Below are 19,719 nucleotides of genomic sequence, written 5' to 3' on the forward strand. Positions count from 1 at the left end.
CAGCACTCCGCTGATCACCTCCGTCATATCGGAGAGGGTACCGTTTACCACTACCCTCTGAAGTCTACCTCTAAGCCAATCCCTAACCCATGCGGTTAAGATGCGGATTCTGCCCCCAATTGGAAAGAACATGTTTACACACTGCCCAAAGGGGACAGAACAATACACTACCCCAGGTGGGCCGAGATAAATCTTTAAGTCGGGCATGCAAAAGGTACAGCAAGTGGAAACGGTAAGAACATAAGAAAATAAGAAGTTGCCTTCGCTGGGTCAGACCAGAGGTCCATCGCGCCCAGCAGCCCGCACCCGCGGCGGCCCATCAGATCTAAGACCTGTCAGGTGTTCCTTGACTTAGTCCTATAATCCCCCTTTTTCTTCTATCTATGCTCTTTCTAACCTATTTCTACTTTTATCTGTCTCAAAGGCAACATCAGTAAAAAGATCCGGGTCCAACACCCAATAGTGGATATGGCGCAAAATACAAGCTTGATTATAGAACCTAAGATCCGGTATACCCAGGCCTCAGTGGGCCCAATGGCCCCCCCATGGTAGCCCACCTAAGTTTAGGCTTCTGCCCCCCCCAAAAAAAAAGAACCCAGACAACAAGGAATTAAGGGCTCGAACATCTTTCTTCAATAAGTATACAGGAAGCGTCTGGAGGACATAACATAGAAATCGACGGCAGATAAGGGCCACGGCCCATCCAGTCTGCCCACCCTAATGACCCTCCCCTGCCTTTACTTTGCGAATAGAACCCACGTGTCGATCCCATTTGGCCTTAAAATCAGGCACGCTGCTGGCCTCAATCACCTGAAGTGGAAGACCATTCCAGCGATCGACCACCCTTTCGGTGAAAAAGAACTTCCTGGTGTCACCGTGCAGTTTCCCGCCTCTGATTTTCCACAGGTGTCCTCTTGTTGCCGTGGGACCCCTGAAAAAGAAGATATCTTCTTCTACCTCAATGCGGCCCGTGAGATACTTGAACGTCTCGATCATGTCTCCCCTCTCTCTGCGCTCCTCGAGCGAGTATAGCTGTAATTTATCTAACCGTTCTTCGTACGGGAGATCCTTCAGTCCCGAGACCATCCGGGTGGCCATTCTCTGGACCGATTCCAGCCTCAGCACATCCTTACGGTAATGTGGCCTCCAGAATTGCACACAGTATTCCAGGTGCGGTCTCACCATGGATCTATACAAAGGCATAATGACTTCAGGCTTACGGCTGACGAAACCCCTGCGTATGCAACCTATGATTTGTCTTGCCTTGGAAGAAGCTTGCTCCATTTGATTGGCAGCCTTCATGTCCTCACTGACGATCACCCCTAAGTCTCGTTCTGCAACCGTTCTTGTTAGGATCTCGCCATTAAGGGTATAAGTCCTGCATGGATTCTGGGTACCCAGGTGCATAACTTTGCATTTTTTGGCATTGAAGCTGAGCTGCCATGTCTTAGACCAGCTCTCTAGTAAGAGTAGGTCATGCATCATATTGTCGGGCATTGAATTTTTATCTATTGTGCTTTTGCCCACTACATTGCTTAGTTTGGCGTCATCGGCAAATAATGTTATCTTGCCTCGGAGCCCTTCTGCCAAGTCCCTTATAAAGATATTGAACAGTATCGGGCCCAAGACAGAGCCCTGGGGCACTCCACTGATCACCTCCGTCATTTCAGAGGGGGTGCCATTCACCATTACCCTTTGAACCCTACCTCCAAGCCAGTTCCCAACCAACTTCGTCAATGTGTCGCCCAATCCTATGGAACTCATCTTGCTTAGTAACCTGCGATGAGGCACGCTATCGAATGCTTTGCTAAAGTCCAGGTATATGATGTCCAGGGACTCTCCAACATCTAGCTTCCCCGTCACCCAGTCAAAGAAGCTGATCAAGTTGGATTGGCAGGATCTCCCCTTAGTAAATCCATGTTGACGGGGATCCCGTAGGTTCTCTTCATTCAGGATCGTATCTAATTGGTGTTTGATAAGAGTTTCCATTAGTTTGCTCACTATTGATGTGAGACTCACTGGTCTGTAGTTTGCCGCTTCTGTCTTGGAGCCTTTCTTGTGGAGTGGAATGACGTTAGCCACTTGGGGAACAAGCTCATACGGAAAAGCTGTATACGTCCCATCAAGGAAACTGAACTCTTAGGACTTTCTTAAGAAATCAGATTCCAAGGTGACCCTTGAAGGGAGGAATGCTGGCCTAGTGACTAACTCTCAGTAAACCTAGTTCTAGGAGGGTGGTTGTAGAGCAGTGGTCTCAAACTCGCGGCCCGGGGGCCATACGCGGCCCGCCAGGTACTATTTTGAGGCCCTCAGTATGTTTATCATAATCACAAAAGCAAAATAAAAGTTTCTTGATCCTATGTCTCTAGCTATAAATTACAATATTATTATTAGGACTTAGCCAAAAGGAAAGATTTATAAACTATAAACCTTGTAACCCATTCTGAGCTACTGGGAGGATGGGATAGAAATTGAATTAAATAAAATAAAGAGTTTTCCTCATGCAAAATTGTCATTTCTTTAATAAGACATTAACTATTTTTTTTTCTGAGGCCCTCCAAGTACCTACAAATCCAAAATGTGGCCCTGCAAAGGGTTTGAGTTTGAGACCACTGTTGTAGAGGATCTGCATTAAAGAAAGTTTTCTCAGCAATCTGTGAGCTACTATCTGCCCACCCACCCCTAGGCTCAAATTACTCTTACACTACTTCTAAATTACTCTTCACATTTCTTCAGCTGATCTTAACAAGGACAATCTGCACAACCTGAAACACCTAACCCCCCAAACCCTCTCACCAGATCTGGAAACTCACCCTTTTCCCCACACCTGAAGAGGTACTGAGAGGATCTGCTCTGCTGAGAAAATAAAAAAAAATACATCCATTGGCATATTTTGTCTGGTGGTATTCAAACTTGGGAAAGGTAAGCTTTGGTTTTAGTGGGTTACATTTCTGTAGCTCAGCAAAATCAGTCAGGCAGTAGTGTAGCCTTTAGAGTCTGTTAGAGAAGGAGAGAAGAGGACATTCTCTTTCTGAGAGGAGAAAAGCAGAAGACATAATAGGTTTGGGGAGAAAAGCTCAATTGTAGGTTCCCTTCTAAAGACAGTTTAGATCTTAAAGAACAAACTTTTAATAAAATCCTAAGGCTCTCTATACTAGTCTAATATATTCCTAGTAGCTTAATAAGGTTAATTAATTAGCTCAATAACAAGATGCAGACAGTAGTCCAGCAGCAAAAGGGTTGCTATCCAGTCTTTTGCATTGAGTGTCACATGTATGACTTTCTCCTGGCTGGCAAGAAGTTATATGTGTGTTCTCGTTGCAAAGAGCTCCTAGCTCTCAGAAATTGAGTACATTCCCTTGAGGCTAGAGTTGGAGGAGCTGAGGGAGACAGAGAAGTACATAGAGGAGACCTACAGGGATGTTGTAGAGAAGTCCCACCTCCAGTCTGGTATCCCCTGTGCTGCCTTGGAGGAGAGAGGTCTCCTAGAAGGAGAGCATCACCCTGGTGAAGTAGGAAATAATCCTGTAGCTAGGACCCATCCACCAGGGGATGCAATATCCTCTCGCACCGAGGATGTGTCTCCAGGGGCTTCTGTTCAGGAGGGAAAAGTTAGGACACCGGTTGTAGTTGGTGATGCGATTATTAGACAAGTAGATAGCTGGATGGCTGGTGGGCATGAGGATCGCCTGGTAACTTGCCTGCCTGGTGCAAAGATGGCAGACCTCACGCGTCACATAGATAGGATTTTAGATAGTACTAGGGAGGAGCCAGCTGTCCTGGTACATGTAGGTACCAAAGACATAGGAAAATGTGGAAGGGAGGTTCTGGAAGTCAAATTTTGGCTCTTAGGTAGAAAGCTGAAATCCAGATCTTCCAGGGTTGCATTTTCAGAAATGTCCCCAGTTCCACACGCAGGACCCAAGAGGCAGGTAGAGCTCCAAGTCTCAATGCGTGGTTGAGACGATGGTGCAGGAATGAAGGATTTAGATTTGTTAGGAACTGGGCAACCTTCTGGGAAAGGGGAAGCTTGTTCTGAAAGGACGGACTCTACCTTAACCAGGATGGAACCAGGCTGCTGGTGCTAATGTTTAAAAAGGAGATAGAGTAGCTTTTAAACTGAGAGGTGGGGGAAAGCTGACAGTCGCCCAGGAGCGGATGGTTCGGTGTGAGGTATCCTTGAAGGATACTATTGAAACAGGATATTTAGGGAGTCCCAGTAGAGAGGTTCCAATAATGGTGAAAGAAAGCCAGGAGGGTTTAAGAGGAAGGCAGAGTGAGCGACCCAAATTTTTCCCGTCTTCTCAGCAGTCTGTAGTTACAAGAAAAAAACACACACACAATTTGAAGGGTCTGTATACAAATGCTAGAAGCCTAAAAAATAAAATAGGACAGTTCACATATACAGCATTGAATGATGAGATAGATATGATAAGGCATCTCAGAGACCTGGTGGAAGGAGGACAATCAATGGGACACTGTGTTACCTGAGTACAATCGCAAGGATAGAGTAGATCAAATTGGAGTAGGGGTTGCGCTATATGTTAAAGAGGGAATTGAATCAAATCAAATAAACATTCTGCATAACATAGATAGCAGTGTGGAATCTATATGGATAAAAAATTCCATGCGTGAAGGGAAGGAATATAAAGGTAGGGTTATACTACTGTCCCCTGGGACAAAATGAGCAAGACAGATGAAGAAATATTTTCAGAGATTAGGAACGCTGAAGAATTGGGCAACAGTATTATTATGGGTGATTTCAATTACCAAAGAAAAAGCAAAAATTATGCTTGACACAGTAATGATCACTCCACTGACCACTATATAGTACAATATAGGGTGAGAGAGAAATGCAGTATTTTGCACTAAGCTAAACACAGCATATAAATATGTGGAGGAAAAAGTTAAGTTTATTCTTAAAGATACTAAACTATTGAAATGATAGTGTTAGCATAGCTGTTCGGGCTAGCACTTAATTCATTGAAAGTCAGTTCATTCTCTGAACACTGCAATGATTGGGTGGTGAGGCGGAGAAATTAGCCTTCATGTCTCTGAGCAGAGTTCTAAGAAACAAATTGTAAACAAGTTATTTTTGAATTTACATCGTTTTGATTGTGCTGCAGCAGCAAAAGCAGATATCTCTATCGTCCCTTTTCAGCATCAAAACTAATAATGAATTATTCATGGTATTAGTTTGTAGAAATGATTTCTGACGATTGTGTGTCTGTTTTATTATGTTTTTACAAAATTATGTATGTAAATTATGTAAACCGTTTAAACGGTATAGAAATTTTTAAAATAAATAAATGAACAAAGAGGGGGTTCCATCCATCTTCGCCTTTTCCAAAGCCAACAAAATCTTACAAATGTTTTGAGATACATGCGACTCATTTATAAGCTTATGACAAAGGTCAACTTTGTTTTAATTAAAAGCTAACGCTAGCGTTCTGGCATTGGCGGAACCAGTTGCATCAGTTGGCTACCTGGGAGGCAAGGGATGCCAGGGGGTCCTGGAAGCGGAAGCTTTTGTTCATACGTCCCAAAGGCCGTAGTGCAATACTTATGTGGCTGTCCTAATTTGGGCTGTTCGCAGTTGTTTGAGAGGAGAGTACCAGGGTGGGTGGGGGAATAGTTTAGAGGATGGTGGTCTGTTTGAAATTTGGCTCTGTGACAGCGTAATTTGGGGGGGGTCCTTTTGTACGTTATGCATCTGATAACAGTTTCCTAGTCAGAGTGGGGGGGAAGTATGATGGATGGCCCACTCCAGGGCTCATAAGAGTCCAGGGCCCTGGTGGGCTTTATTTTGATTATGGACCTAGGCATTTTATGTATAAACTGATGATGACTGTTTCTCTTGTTTCCTACTCGACTTTGATATGTATAATTTGTTTACGATTGTTTCGCTGTTTTCATCAATAAAACTGTTTGAACATAAAAGCTAACGCTAAAAGTAACTTTTAAATGTTCCACATCTCAATTAGATCATCATAAAACAAACAATAAAGAGGTACAACGATTTAAAATTCAAAATTTTAATTGTTAAACCTCCCCAAACTGCTTAGAAAACACAATGTTTTAAGAGCTTTTTTAAAAAATGGTCATATTCGATAAAGGGAGTTCTGCCTATTTACTTTAAAAAGATCAGTAAAAACTCAGAAAAATCGGTTGCATTCCAGCACCAATTTTTATCCATTCTAATGACATCAATGTCTTAAGCATATCAGTGAGGCAGATTCATTGTTTCGGCCTGATAGGATCAGGACTACAATATCTCTTTTAATGCAGTTTAGTCCAAATAGCTTTGAGCCTTAACACTGGCTGTTTTCTCTGGGGTGTCTTCTGCACTTCTTTGTAAGGAATCAATATGGTTTACAGTAAGAGCTAATGCCGGCGTCGATTTTTGTGGATAGCGCTGAGGAGGCAGCCGGTAGGACTTGGGCGGAGCGGTCTTTGCCTTAGCCTGAACCAGGGAAGCAAAGGAGCGTTCGTGTTCAGAGGCGTTTTGTGGCAGCCTCGATGGAATCATCGAACTCGTTCCCCAAACAGGGTAGATTGGCCAACCGGTCCTGCAGATTGGGGTCCATATCCACAATGCGAAGCCACGCCAAGCGACGCATGGCCACTGCGAAGGCTGTCACCCTAGAGGAAAGCTCAAACGCATCATAAGAGGCCTGGAACATGTGCGACAGAACATCTACAAGCTTGCGAAACTCCGCATGTCGCTTGACAGGTAGATCGTCCTCAAAAGATGGAAGTGATTTAATACACCATTTAAGATAGGACGTAAAGGTAAAGTTATAATTTAGGACCCTATTCGCCATCATAGAGTTCTGATATAGGCGTCTCCCAAATTTGTCCATAGCTCGGCAGGACAGCGGCATACACCTTGGACGGGTGGGACTTCTTGAAGGTAGACTCCATCACCAAGGACTGGTGAGAAAGCTGCGCCTTCTCAAACCCTTTGTTGGGCACCGTCCGGTACCGAGACTCCATCTTGGATGGAATGGCCGGGATAGCGTAGGGAGTCTCAAAATTGCGAAAGAAGGTCTGCTGCAAAACCGGATTCAGGGGGAGCCGCAAGGACTCCCTAGGAGGATAAGGGAGTTCCATCTCCTCCAAAAACTCCTTGGTATACTTGGAATCCGACTGGAGGTCCAAGTTCAAGGCCTTACCCATGTCCTGAACAAACCTAGTAAAGGAAAAGGGCCTGCTCTCAGAATGCCCCTCAAGGGGAGTGGTCGAGCGAGACTGCAAGGCAGCTGAAAAGGAGGGGGAAGCCTCCCTGAAATACTGCGCCGGCACATCCGTATCCACAAGCATAGATGCCGAGGACGCCCCGCTAAAAGAACAGGGGGGATTCGATGAGAGCCTGCGCTTAGAAGTCCCCGGAGGGGAGGATCCCGGGGTCCGGGCAGCCGAGCCCCGATGATGCTGCCCCGGAGAACACCGGCCCGAGGACAAGCCTCGAGAAAAAGAGGCAGGACCCCCCAAGGCTGGCTCCTCACAAAGCGGGGTACCCAGCCGGACAGGCGACCGCAGCAAACTCGGATTAGACAAGGTGAGGTCCGAGGTTTTGATGGATCCGGTAGTGCGAGGACCCAGGGACCTACCCCGCCTCGGGGGAGAGTCCCGGGGCCGTTTCGCCAGACGCCTCAACCAAGGACGGCCCGAGGGCAAGGTATGCCTCGATGGAAGAGGCGAGGAGTCAGATGAGGACAGATGCCGAGACCAACGCACTTTGCCCTTGGAAGCCTAGACACGACGCTCAGGCTGGTCCACAACACGCGAGGTCAAGGTCAGAGCGAGCTGAGCCAAAGCGGAGGAGAGCTCAGAGGAGATGATCACCTTCAGCACCTCCTCAAACATCGGCAACGTGACCATGGGAGGCCGGGCCGGCTCAGCAGTGCATTCCACTGAGGAAGAGTATTCCCGTATGGTGGTCTCGTCGAGGCCGGTGGGACTACACTCACCGCCTGGATGGCCAGAGACTCCAAGGAAGGCTTCTTCAGTAGCTGACCTGAACCAGAAGGAGGAAGAGGAGACTTACCCAGGTCGAGGCACCTGAGGTCGAGGAGACTTTCCCGGGGCTGAGGTCGTTGAGGCCGAGACTGGGGTCGAAGCAGGAGCAGTCTCCATGGCGAAGAGCTCCGCAATCCTGGCCCTGCGCCGCCGAAGAGCCCTAGGTTGAAGTGTGGCACAACGGGGACAGGAGTCTGTCGGGTGATCAGCACTCAGACACAAAATACACCAGCGGTGCAGGTCTGTAATTGAGATAACCCGACCGCATTGGGAGCACTTTTTAAACCCGGTAAGGGGCCGGGACATAAGTTAGTCAGACGGCCGCAGCCACGGCGAACTGGGAGCCCCCGGTCACCGAGACGAAAAGAAAAAAATGCACGAGCAAGTAGAAAAACAATTTAACAAAGCGCATAGCGACTCCCAATAAAAACAAAGAAGCCGCGGTGCTAGAAAGGCACTTAAGAGAAACGCAGAGAAAAGAGACAGGGCTTTCTGGCTCCGCAGAAAACTAAGAACTGAAGACCACGAGGAGGGGATGCGCCCTCTAGTGGAGTAGGAAGGCACATGCATGCGTGGGCAGCACTAGCAAACTTTGAGATCTTCAATCAAGTTTGCTTGAAAAGCTGTCCGCGACGGGGCTCCGTGAATGACGTCACCCACATGTCCAGAATATGCTGCCTGCTTGTCCTGGGATAACACAAGTTTCACAGCTCTGGTAAACGTTACTGTACATCATCAAGCAGCAACAGAAACCTTAATTCAAACAGAGAGAAGTTAGACCCCCCTCCTTGGCACTTTCATTTGGTGGCCATTACTGATTTCTAATTTACTAATCCTAAAATCCATGTGTTTTTCCTGTATTTATTTTCTAAATCACAAAAGAAAGTTCTAGTATTCAAGAAAACAGAAGACCTATTTGATAGGTCAGATATAACAGAAAAAAAGTTATAGGCAACTAACCTTAATGAGGGGAAAAAAAACACCCTAAACTTCCAGATCACGATTTCTAACAGAAGCAGCAGGATAAAGATTTTAATTAACACAAACCAGGTGAGCTCTAGAAAGATTAAACAATTATAAAACTGAATATTAATGCAGGCCAAATCAGCAACCAGAGTCAACAAACTATTACAGAAACTCATTTAAGAACAAGAATGTTGTTGACAATAAGATGGCAGATAATTGCTCTCAAAAGAACAGGGGAAACAAAACTCAAAAGAGCAAAACCAAAGTGGAATTATCCAACAGAATGGTGCACAAAAAAAGTGTCTTTCAACTCATCTGATAGATCCAAATGCCTTTACTCATCCAAAGTTGTAAGGATTCATACAACGACTCAATGACTCGACATGTACACGTTTCGCATCAGGAGTCTGTAAGTTATGTATATAAACATGAACAAATCAATAGACATGTAAAACATAAAAACAATTTTGGAAAACAGCAAAGACTAGATTAATAACCTTTAATAAAAACGTCATGCTTTTCCCAACCTATGGTATATACATCATTGCTAGGTGATTTTAGTGCATAAAATGCATTCCTAGCAATGATGTATATACCATATGTACTACATATTTTTATTCATAGGTTGGGAAAAGCATGACGTTTTTATTAAAGGTTATTAATCTAGTCTTTGCTGTTTTCCAAAATTGTTTTTATGTTTTACATGTCTATTGATTTGTTCATGTTTATATACATAACTTACAGACTCCTGATGCGAAACGTGTACATGTCGAGTCATTGAGTCATTGTATGAATCCTTACATCTTTGGATGAGTAAAGGCATTTGGATCTATCAGATGAGTTGAAAGACACTTTTTTTGTGCACCATTCTGTTGGATAATTCCACTTTGGTTTTGTTCTCAGATAATACTCTCAACATAAGTGCCTCCCCCTGACTTGCATCTAAGGTCAAGTATGAATAGTTGTCTCAGCTTTTGTGCTAGATTAGAAAGCATAATCCTATCTTTAAATGACAAAAAAGTATAAGAACCAATTCACTTTACCTTGATAGGAGCTGTAGAAAACTTAACATTGCGCTTTGGGTCTGGATCTTCTTCCTCAGAAATCCCGGTGACCGCAGGACAATGGCACGCCAATAATCGCACGCACTGCACTGAGACCCGACAATTTTTTATTTTTGAGGGTTATGAAGGGAACCCCCCCCCCTCAAAAACAGGGTTACTTTGTAACCCTCAAATATAAAAAATTGGCGGGTCTCAGTGCAGTGCATGCGATTGTTGGCGCGCCTTTGAAATGCTCCTGTAGTTTCTTTTTGGGTTGCCTTGGGAATGTCTTTTTTTTCCAGCTCTGTTGCAGTAAGACCAATACTATCTGCAGACATTTTCTTCCTCGAATATATCATTTTCCAATTCACCCCCTTCACTTTCTGAAGTTTCATTTCGCAATACCACAAACTCTGCCCTCGATTTCGGGAAGGGCTAGCAGGGTCTTTTGACTCACTGGCCACATTATTTGATAAGATACCAGCATGGTAATAATCTGTGTTTAGGTGGAAATCACCATTTCTAAAATGTCCACCATCTACAATGGATCCTGTTCTGTACGTACCCGGTAAGAAATCTCTCAACTATTTTCCTTATTTCCTTCTTGACACACGACCCCTTTAGTGGAAGTGGATTCTCCATTTTGAGGCAGTTGGCCTGGGCAAGACACAGAGTACGCTTCACAGACTTCGATCCCTATAGTGTTAGTCACCCATCTTCTCTCTTCTCACTTTTTTTCTCTCCTCCTCTCCCATGCAGACCAGGAGAGACCCTAACCCGCGCCCCTTCCCCCCCTCCGTGATAGACTATCACAGGCCCCGCCCCATGAAGTGAGGATTGGCTCTTGAGTCTGCCTGTATACTGGATTCAGCTGAGCAAGTGATTGAAAGAACTAACGGGGCTTTGGAGATGTTTTGGTTTCTGATCCCGATGTTCAGAAGTGCGAGATCACGAGGTGAGTAAGTCTCTGGTTGACAGTTTATTAAATACCAGCTATCCTGGAGAATTAAGTCATTGAATTCCTCATTATCAACTAAAAAACTTTCTAACCTCTTGGATATGGGCCTTACATTGAGGATTCATTTGTGTATTTCCGTCAGCTTTTCAGACTGTGCCAAGTCAGCCCGGGGTATCCCCAAGCCAGTGAGAGGGTTTTTTAAAAATGCTGAGCAGTGGCAGCAGGATTCGCGACCTTCCAAGTTGACAGCTGGGCACTCACCAAAATTAGCCGGGCAAAGCACCCAGCAAAAAGGCGCTAGGGAGAACACTACACTGTGAACCTCATTGCTGAAGTCAACCTAAAATTCTCCTCTTTCTAGGTATGCAGTGACTTTAACCTTCATGTAGACCAGTGTTTTTCGGTATGTGGGCCACTTGTTGGGGATACATGGCCTGGCCACCGCGGTCAGGGATCCCTCCCTGCCCGCACACTACTTAAGCTGCTGCCAGGGATCCCTCCCTGCCTTCTGCATCATACCCCACACCCTAAGCTTACCCTGTTACTTCGTTGGAGCCGGACTGGCTCCCTCTTTCCCCAGCAGCACTCCATACAGGAACGCAAGCAGCAACTGACCCAGAACCTTCTCTCCAACATCAGAATTTATGTCAGAGGGAAAGGCTTATGGGCCATTCACATGCAGCATGTGAATCACTGCAAGTGCTATCCCTGCATGGAGTTGCTGCTGGGGGAGGATGGAGCGAGTCCAGCTCCAACAAAGTAACAGGGTCAGCGTCGAGGTTGGGTGGTGTGCGGCAGGCAGGCAGACAGGTAACCCCGGCAGCGGGTGGGTGGGGCAGGCAGGGATCCTCAAAGTGCAACTTAATTTTGGGACAAAGCTGGAAGGCATGGAGGGGGAGGGGGCACGAACTGGACAAATTTGGAAGGGAAGGGGCATAAACATAGGACACAGAAGGGATGGAATAAAAGGGAGAATTGATGGGTATGAGTGTGTGAGTGAGAGATGGTGCACATGGGGAAAGGAAGAAAGGAGAATTGGGCATAGAGAGAGAAGTGAGGTAGAGATGCATGGGGAATAGAAGGATGAGAGGGAGAAATGTTGGATATGGTTGTGGAGAGGGCAGAATGAAGGGGATACAAGGGGGAGGAATGTTGGACATAGTGATAGAGGGAGAAATGTGACAATGTGTTGTAGAAGGGTGATAAAAGGAAAAATGGGCATGGGGCTACTGGGCAACAATGAAAAATGCTGCACATGATCTAGGACAGTGGTTCCCAACCCTGTCCTGGAGGTCCACCAGGCCAATCGGGTTTTCAGGATAGCCCTAATGACTATGCATGGTGCAGATTTGCATGTCTGTCACTTCCATTATATGCAAATCTCTCTCATGCATAGTCATTAGGGTTATCCTGAAAACCCAATTGGCCTGGTGGTCCTCCAAGATAGGGTTGGGAACCACTGATCTAGGGGATGAGAGAGGGAGAAATGTTGGATGTGGCAGTAGAGGGGGTAGGAGAGATGCCTGGATCTCTCAAGACAGATGGACAGTGAGAGAGAGAAGGAGACATATTGCCAATAGGGGTGGAGGAGAGAGGAAGAAAAGTTGGACTCATGGAGGGACAGAGAGAGATGTTGGTTGGGGAATGGAGTCCAGAGGAGAGGAAGCATGCAGGAGGCAGAAAGAAAGAAATATTGGATGCACAGTCAGAAGGAAGCGCAACCAGAGACTCATGAAATCACCAGACAACAAAGGTAAGAAAAATTATTTTATTTTCAATTTAGTGATCAAAATTTGTCACTTTTGTGAATTTATATCTGCTGTCTACATTTTGCTTATATTTTCTCTGTTTCTATAGTTATTACTGAGGTGACATTGCATATTTTAAAGTCATCTGCTTTGACATCTTTGAAAAAAAACCCGAATGTGAACTATAATTAACATTTTCTCTGCATACAATGTGCTTTGTGTTTTTTTAAATTTTGTGGTTACCATTATGTATTAATCCTCTATAATAAAACCCTAAGCGCGCATGCGTACTTAGGGTTTCATGATCCCTGCCATCGTGCTGCCTGCCTCCGTGCCAAATTCGATTAGCGGCACGTGGGGCAGCTCGCGGCGTGTGGAGTGATTTGAGCGGCGGTGGCGGTTTGATTCCTGCACTGCCGGGATGCCTCTTCTCACCCCCGGCCACGTAGGCATTTGCTAGGCCGGCCCACTTCAAAGGGAGAAGGGCTGCTGCTGGACAGGGGGAGCAGGAAAGGGGTGCTGCTGGACAGGGAGGGGAGGTAAAAGGAAGGGAGAAGGCTTACTGTTGGACAGGGGGAGCAGGAAAGGGGTGCTGCTGGACATGGCGGAGATAAAAGGAAGGTAGAAGGGCTACTGCTGGACAGGGAGAGCAGGCAAGGGGTGATGGACAGCCGAGAAAAGAGAGACAGAAAGATAAACAGACAGTGGCTAAGGAGAGAGACAGAAAGAAAGACACACACATCTATTCTAGCACCTGTTAATGTAACGGGCTTAAAGACTAGTAGGATTATATTGTGTGTATATGAAAAATGGATGGAAGAAATTGCATTACAATTAGTACTATTATTATGGGGGTGGGGTCAGAGGCAGAGCTTGGGTGCAGGTACTCGGTCGGTATTTGTTAGGGGTATTTGGCTTGATGAAGTTGAGAAACACTGATGTAGACAATTCAACATGCTAAAAAGCCCAACAATTGGAAGGCCTGGCATTACACCAAACAGAAGGAAAAACCCCACACTAAAGGACACACTTTAAATGTACTGCTTGTACTGCTAGGGGACTGCAAACCCACAGCTATAAACGTGTTATGGGCAGATCACAAGCTAATACACTTTGGGATAAGACAACCAGAAAGTCAAAAAACAACAAAAAAACCACCAGAATGAGACCGAGAACAGGGAAAGGTTTCATAGACAGCACCAAATTCAAAACAAGACTAGGATTTTACAGTATCCTTTTTAAACTCCCTTAAGGAATTAAGCAGCAATGAGACCTTTCCTTTTTTTCCTTATTTGTCTTTCATTCCTATCCAAATTGCATTTCTAACTCTATTTCCTTTTGTCTCCCATCTGTCTGTCTCATTTATCCCTTTTTAATATGCCAATTATTAGTTGATGTTTCTTTATAATGTTTTTTTCTAAATTATTAAATGGTATTGTTAATGGCATTTTTATTATGTTCATGCTCTTTTTTTATATATATTGTAAACTTGCTTAGAAATTAGATAAGCGATTAAATCAAATTTTAATAAAACCTTGAGACACACCTCAAAGACGTAGAAACCAAGAACACAGTCTTTACAGAACAGGATAAGGCTATAGACCAAAGTCTGGAAGAGGTAGCCCCATTAAAAATACAAAAATGAAACAAAAGGAAAGATGGATTCACCCCCATCAGAAGAAACCATGAAACTAAAAAAAAAGAGAAAAGAAAACTCGAAAGAAAATGAAGGAAATCTAACAAGGATGAGGTAGCTAAAAAAACCTGGCTTAAAGTCAACAGAATTTACATCAGACAGATCCTCAAAGCCAGAAAGTCCACAAAAACCCTATGCCAAGTAGTATATGGTTTACTAGGGGGAAAAAACAGAAAGAAGGCACCACCAGCAGAGAATTCAGCGACTTCTTCAGAGAAAGACCGGGACTTATCTACCTCACTGACCTTATTAATATATCACAGAATCCATTGTCTCAAAAAGAGAATAGAATGACAGGGGACCACAAACAACTGGAAAGGAGCAGACATAGGCGTACCACAGGAAACAACCATGTCACCCTTGCTGTTCCAACATCTTCCTCCAACCAACTCCAACTGCGGCAAGGAGGCCAAGTTCCTGGAGGTGCTAGGGGATTGCTTCCTGGAACAAATGGTAAAAGAGCCGACAAGAGGCAACGCCACCTTGGACTTGGTCCTAAATGGCCTCATGGGACCGATAACAGTAGTGGAAGTCATGGTTCCACTGGGAACGAGTGATCACAATGTAATTAACTTTAAACTTGACATCGGGAAAGGGAAACATGCCAAAACCTTAACCACCACATTGAACTTTAAAAAGGGTAAATACGATAGCATGAGAGCCATGGTAGAAAAACGACTCGAAAAGAAGGTGGACAAACTTGAAACGGTAGATCAGGCATGGTCCCTACTGAAAAATACTATCACAGAAGCACAAGATCTCTACATTCCGAGGATTTCCAAAGATCGGAGATCAAAGAGCAAAAGAGAACCGGCATGGCTTACCAAACAGGTGAAGGAAGCCATAAAAGAAAAGAAGGACTCTTTCAAAAAATGGAAATACATAAAGACAACCGAAGCCTGGAACAAACATAAAGATGATCAGAAGAAATGTCACAAGGCGGTGAGGGATGCAAAACAGGAATATGAGGAAAAAATAGCCCAGGAGGCCAAAAACTTCAAGCCCTTCTTTAGATATGTGAAAGGGAAAAAACCTGCAAAAGAGGCAGTCGGACCCTTGGACGACCAGGGAAGAAAAGGGTACATCAAGGAAGATAAACAAATCGCAGACAAACTAAATTCCTTCTTTGCGTCCGTCTTTACGAAGGAGGACACCTCAACAATACCTGAAGCGGAGAAAGTGTTTGCAGGAGAAATAGAAGACAGCCTCACCACAGTTGAAGTGGACTTAGACCAGATATACTATCAGATCGACAAACTTAAAAGTGACAAATCCCCTGGACCGGATGGAATTCACCCGAGAGTCTTAAAGGAATTGAAGGTTGAAATCGGAGAGTTATTGCAAAAACTTGCAAACCTGACAATCAGAACTGGACAGATACCGGACGACTGGAGGATAGCGAACGTCACCCCAATTTTCAAAAAAGGATCGAGAGGGGAACCGGGCAACTATAGACCTGTGAGTCTTACGTCTGTCCCCGGCAAGATGGTTGAAGCACTGATCAAGGATAGCATGGTCCGGCACTTGGACGCACACGACTTGATGAAACCCAGTCAACACGGATTCAGGAAAGGGAAATCATGTTTGACGAATTTACTCCAATTTTTTGAGACCGTGAACGAGCAAATTGATAGTGGGAAGCCGGTGGACATAATATACTTGGACTTCCAGAAAGCGTTCGACAAAGTTCCACACGAAAGACTTCTCAGGAAACTACAAAGCCATGGCATAGAGGGGGATATACAAAGATGGATAGGCAAATGGCTGGAAAACCGAAAGCAGAGAGTGGGCATAAATGGGAAGTTCTCCGACTGGGAGAAAGTGACTAGTGGAGTACCCCAGGGCTCGGTACTTGGGCCGATCCTTTTTAATATTTATATCAATGATCTGGAGGAAGGAACATCCAGTGAGATCATCAAGTTTGCAGACGATACAAAACTATGCCGGGCGATCAGATCGCATGAGGATAGAGAGAAACTCCAGAGCGACTTGTGTCGGTTAGAAACATGGGCGGAGAAATGGCAGATGAAGTTCAATGTGGAGAAATGCAAGGTAATGCATTTAGGCAATAAGAATAAGGAATACGAGTACACAATGTCAGGTGCAACTCTGGGGAAGAGTGAACAAGAAAAGGACCTGGGTGTACTGATAGATAGGACCCTGAAGCCGTCGGCACAATGCGCGGCAGCGGCAAAGAAGGCAAATAGAATGTTGGGCATGATAAAGAAAGGAATCTCGAGTAGATCGGAGAAAGTTATAATGCCGCTTTATAGGGCAATGGTCAGACCCCACTTGGAATACTGCGTCCAACATTGGTCTCCCTACCTAAAGAAGGATATAAAACTGCTGGAGAGGGTGCAGAGACGAGCAACAAAACTGGTGAAGGGTATGGAAAAACTGGAATACGAGGACAGACTTATAACACTAGGATTATTCTCCCTTGAGAAAAGGAGATTGCGTGGGGATATGATCGAGACCTTCAAAATACTGAAAGGAATCGACAAAATAGAGCAGAGAAGATTATTTACATTGTCCAATTTGACACGGACTAGAGGACATGTAATGAAGCTAAGGGGGGACAGGTTCAGGACTAATGTCAGGAAGTTCTGCTTCACTCAGAGAGTGGTTGACACCTGGAATGCCCTCCCAGATGAGATTATTGCGGAATCGACCGTCCTAGGCTTCAAGAGCAAACTAGATGCATATCTCCTTAAGAGAGGCATGTAAGGATATGGTGGACTATAAATTACAACAGGTGTACACCTGGCAGGGCCTCCGCGTGTGCGGATCGCCGGACTTGATGGACCGAAGGTCTGATCCGGTGATGGCATTTCTTATGTTCTTATGTTCTTATGTTCTTAACCACTGTGGAAATTCATCAGAGAACAAGGATGGGAATACTACATCTATGCAGATAACATTCAACTGGTCATCCCAGAGAAGAAACAGGATGTGAAGACCAAGCAGAAGATAGGCCTAGAGAAAATCTTCAGTTGGTTCCAAATAAGTGGACAGGACAATACACGTTCAACGCATCGTGAAAAACACTTACGCTAACTCTACTGGGTCATAGGACTAAAACCCTACCTAACCCATCAAGCAATGTCCAACCTAGTAATATCCCTGGTACTCTCAATCTTTGACTACTGCAATGCAATCCTGCTGGACATTCCAAAGTACTGGACATGATCAGACAGATCCAAATACTAAAAAAGAGCTAGCATCATTTTCAGGGTAGGTTTTAATATAAGCCCTACCCCAAAAATAAGCCCTAGTCCTGGGATTCGCTGGCAACTCTTTGAGCTTCCCCCCTCCCCGCCACGCAGCCGAACCCCTGCTGACCCTCCATCCTTCACTCCCTACGCGGCATTACGCTAAACAGGCTACTTGGCCTTGTCCGTGGGGGATTTCGCTCTGCCACGTTACCGATGGACAAGGCCAAGCAGCCTGTTTAGCCTCGGTTGAAGGTAGGGCTGGGAAGGATGGAGGGTCAGCAGGGGGGGTGCTGCCCAAGAGATGGGGAGGGAGGGAGGGAGGGAAGGATAGAAGCTGGGCAAAGGGGGGTGAGGAAGAATTGGGGTGAAGGAGAGATGGTCATGTGCAGACCCCAAAAATAAGCCCTAGTGCCTTTTCTGGGCCCCACATGAAATCCAAGCAGGCAAGTGCTGACAGCCAACAGCAGTGCAATACCTAGGCCGAGCCCATAGCAGTTCCCCAACGCAGAGGCCTAGTGACGCTCTTCTGGCGCCCAAGCGCTAGCCACGTGACGCCCGCCCTCCCCACCCCTCCCCCAGCCCACCTGCAAGGCAAAAGTCAAGCGCGATGGAGGCGCTTCCGAGCCACTCACGCCTGCCGCCGCCCGCCGAGTTCCTTCTCCGGCGCCGCGCCGCGCCCCGCCCCCTCTGACGCCACTTCTGCCCGCTAGACGCGGGCAGGAAGGGGCGTCATCGGGGGGCGGGGCCGCTCGCGAGGACGCCGAAGACGGTTGGAAAGTGGAACGTGGCAGGCGGGGGCGGGGCTTCAAAGCCGAAACACCAGCGCAAACCGTCAGCTCACAATGCAATATGGACTATGCTGAGAGAACCACGAGATACCTGAGAAAAGAAAAGCCAGTCCCAGACTCTTTCAGGCTAGTCAATGTTCAGGTGGGGCCGGTGGAGCAGCTTTGTGGCTATGGGGACCACACAGGCAGCAGGATAAGTCAGCCCCACTTTTGGTGACGTCATCTACGTCCCCAATTCGGAGCCTCATCTGAGCATGTGCAGGTAGCCCTATATATACCTCCCTCACTAATCCAGTCATTCCCCTAGCTTGAGTCTTATTGCAGTGTCACCCATAGGGGAGGAGGGAGGGTCAGTGTGGCTGACTTATCCTGCTGTCCATGGAGAACTCCCGTTACAAGTAAGTAACTTCGCTTTCTCCATGGACAAGCAGTATAAGTCAGCCCCACTTTTGGTGACTCTCCAGCTGAGGGGTGCGGAGGGTGTAAGAGGACGGGGTCCCCGTCGGGGATGGTCTCCCCTGCGTCCCCGCTACCTCGCTGCGGTAGGGTGAGGCTGCATAAATGTCAGGTGAGGGACAGAGACAAAGCCCAAGTTACTGAGACCAGTCAGAGGTTATGCGTTGTAAACAATAGGAACTTTATGTTGGTCCTTAGAACTGGAACAACACTCCCTTTTTTTTTTAATCTACCAACATGGTAGAGTATGTATCTCAATAACAGATAGCGATTATAACAAATATATATCACCAACGTGGTGTTGAGTAACACTTTTTTTTTTTTTTTCTGATTGTGCAAATTGTGCCAACATAGCAGAATATAAGCTGTCTAACAATCTCTTCTGTCTAATTCAGACAGATCAGATAGTCCTGTTCAGCTAGTCCAGGTATTGGTGTCTTTTGCTGTGTCCGTTTTGGTCACCATTCGTAGTATGTTGAGACCAAAGTCATTGGAGGTCTGTTTTCGGGCGATCCAGGCAATAGTGTCTGGTGAAGGTGTGTGGGGTAGACCATGTGGCTGCTCTGAAAATGTCCTGAAGTGGTGTTTTGCTGAGGTTTGCCAATGTTGCAGCCATGGCTCTTAGTTGGTGTGCTGTGGTCTTTCCCTCGAGAGACACTCCCTCCTGCTCGTAGCAGGAGGCAGTGCAGTTTGAGATCCAGTTGGATATAGTGCGTTTCCCCACTGGTGTTCCTGGCTTGTTGGGGGTCAAAGTAGACGAATAGTTGTACTGCCTTTCGCCAGGGTTGTGTTCGTTGAATGTATAGGCGAAGTGCACGTGTGCAGTC

General features: G+C 45.9%; 1 protein-coding gene across 1 annotated transcript in view; it reads right to left on the minus strand.

Moving 5' to 3' along the window:
- Positions 1–18,290, minus strand: part of CUL9 (cullin 9) — a 535,945-nt gene extending 517,655 nt beyond the window's left edge. Inside the window, exon 1 of the mRNA XM_033937681.1 lies at positions 18,233–18,290. The gene's annotated coding sequence lies outside the window, so the exon portion shown is untranslated. The remainder of the gene's footprint in view (positions 1–18,232) is intronic.
- Between the last annotated feature and the right edge of the window lie 1,429 nt (positions 18,291–19,719).

Source organism: Geotrypetes seraphini, chromosome 3 (assembly GCF_902459505.1).
Source record: "Geotrypetes seraphini chromosome 3, aGeoSer1.1, whole genome shotgun sequence".
NCBI lineage: Eukaryota > Metazoa > Chordata > Amphibia > Gymnophiona > Dermophiidae > Geotrypetes > Geotrypetes seraphini.